This window comes from Rhinopithecus bieti, unplaced genomic scaffold, assembly GCF_001698545.2.
Source record: "Rhinopithecus bieti isolate Rb0 unplaced genomic scaffold, ASM169854v2 scaffold_61273, whole genome shotgun sequence".
NCBI classification, from domain to species: Eukaryota; Metazoa; Chordata; class Mammalia; order Primates; family Cercopithecidae; genus Rhinopithecus; species Rhinopithecus bieti.
The window spans coordinates 1-2,407 of NW_016823107.1; the positions used below are offsets into that span (position 1 = coordinate 1).

At 43.6% G+C, this 2,407-nt stretch overlaps 1 long non-coding RNA gene across 1 annotated transcript in view; it reads right to left on the minus strand.

Moving 5' to 3' along the window:
- Positions 1–1,350: 1,350 nt before the first annotated feature.
- The window catches only part of LOC108521425 (uncharacterized), a 2,600-nt gene continuing 1,543 nt past the window's right edge, over positions 1,351–2,407 (minus strand). The window contains exons 3-4 of the long non-coding RNA XR_001883185.1: positions 2,332–2,383; positions 1,351–2,149 (exon numbers count right to left, since the gene is read on the minus strand). This is a non-coding gene — a long non-coding RNA (uncharacterized LOC108521425). The remainder of the gene's footprint in view (positions 2,150–2,331; positions 2,384–2,407) is intronic.

Genomic DNA, 2,407 nt, shown 5'->3' on the forward strand with positions numbered 1-2,407 from the left:
ACCATAAGAATTTATTTAACATATATACACTGCAGCCTTTGGAACAAAGACAGAAAGGCACAGGGTAAATTGTCTATTTATATGCTTAGGTTCAACAAAGTATGGGCAGCCCTGTACAAATATGATGGTACAAAAAGGCTATGACCTAATGCTAATCCGGCAGGGTTTGTTTGTCTAGACTGTGCTTGGCTTTGGTGAACACACATTTCTTCCTCCTGGGTATGAGGCAGGACCCTCTCTGTAATGGGGTCTTGTGACCTGCAGTCAGACAAGGTAGGTCAGATCATTTCTTCATGGCCAGTTTTACACAAAAAAAAGTGGAGGAAAGTATTTTTAGGCTTTGTTACTATCTTTAGAAAAAAATGCTTCTGGTTTCTAGGACCCACCTTGGGGAGGAGGGATTCTGGTCTGTTACAGTTGGCTCTCCGGGAAGAATGGGGCTGAGAGACAGGGGGACCAAGGACTTCAGAGAACATATTTTACATCCGAGACTACTTCTGGGGCCTTTATTTTGGGGTATTGTGGTGCTCTAAGCCCCAACAACAGAAATCAGCTGCATGTGAAAGTTCATCACTTACAATTTTTACTTTCCTCAAAAACACTAAGAAAACAATACAGACTAATCCTTTGCCACTGTAAAACTAAGATTGCCTGTCCTCAAGCTTCCGGTAACATCTTCCTAGTTTCCGTCTGATAACTCACCACAAGCACCTTTAACACTCATAGTTCTAGCAACATATCGGTGATCATGATATATGTATTCTCTAAGTCAGAGATCCTTTCTCTGCAGCGAAGAATTCTTCTCTTAACCCTCAGTTGAATTGCATTTGGTGTCCATATTTCCCCCAACTGTCTCCTAAAGGCCCTCTAGGCTTCTTGTGCCATGCATGTCAAAATGCTTCCAGTCTCTATCCATTATCTAGTTCCAAAGCTGCTTCCACTCTTTCAGGTGTTAGCTATCAGATCTGCTGGACAACAGAATCCCTATTAAGTTCGCTTTGTTAGCCTGACAATGTACCACAGACCTGGGTGGCTTAAACAGTAGACATTAATTGTTCACAGTTCTGGAGGCTGGAAGTCCAAATCAAAGCAGCAGCCGGATTGTTTCCTTCTGAGTAGTAAGAGGGAAGGATCTTTTCCAGGGATTTTTCCTCAACTTGTAGATGGCCCACTTCTCTGTATGCTACTTCACATTTTCTTCCCTGTATGCATGTTTCTTTGTCTGAATTTCCCCTTTTGATAGGCACAATGCATGCTAGCCATTTCGGGTTAGAGCCCACCCTAATGAATGTAATTTAACTTCAGTATCCCAGTAAAGAACCCATCTTCAAGTAGGAGAGAGATGAGGGGTCAGGAGTCCAACAGAATGTATTTGGTGTTTTTTTGAGGGGGTGGGGGACACAACTGAACCCATAGGACATAGAAATCCTGAGTTGTAGGTGGGAATATCTCCTGCCTCTTCCATTATGTTAAGAAAACACTGCTGACTGATGAAGGGAAATAAGGTAACTCCTACCCATCTTTTTTCAAGACTACTTGAAAGTTGAGTAATTTTATACACACACACGCGCACGCACACACACACACACACACACACATATATATATAAAATCTGGTTTATTCCATTAAATTCTCTCGGTATAATGAGAGTGAAAAAGCTAACGGACATTGTTAGAGATATAATGTTGATCTGACTAATCCTTATAAAGGGAAACCTAGGAATATAAGAGACAGAAATGACCATATAGTAAAGGGATTAAATGGAAAATTATTAAATGAAAATCATTGCTGTCCTTGAAGCAAGTTGAGCTATAGATATATTAGAGTTGACAATGTTTAGTTCTTGGAAAAAGAAAGCATGAAAAATCGTCAGGACGCCACAGGCCACCTGCCCCTCCCCTTTATTACCTCCCCCCGCACGAGGTAATAAGAACCCATTAATCTCATGGCCTCAGGTCTCAATCACACCCCTTTGTCAAAGTTTACCCCCGTTATTTCTCTGATTCTTACATGAACTCGGAAACTAGCGTTCGCCTTTATTTTACTTGCAGCCTCTCAACAGGTGCCTGCCGTGAGAAAATTAGCCTCTGGGGTAGAGTCGACTTTTGTCCACTGGGGGTCGCAGATCCCAGTCCTCAGGGCCTCAAGACTGTGACGCGAAGGAAAGGAAGGATTGGAAGCAGCCTCATCTGAAAACCTGATACCTCCACTCCACCGCCTCCACTATCGCCAGGCGGAAAATTCCCTCTCCCATCTTCTGAACGCAAGCCATAGTGCCTCCTGCACCCCTCTTACCCCCCTTACATTTCCTCCGGGAGACCTTCGCCCTACCAGCTCTGCAATCCGCCGCACAGAACTCAAGTTCGGATTCGGCTTTGATGACCTGCCAGGGAGAGGGACTAGAAGG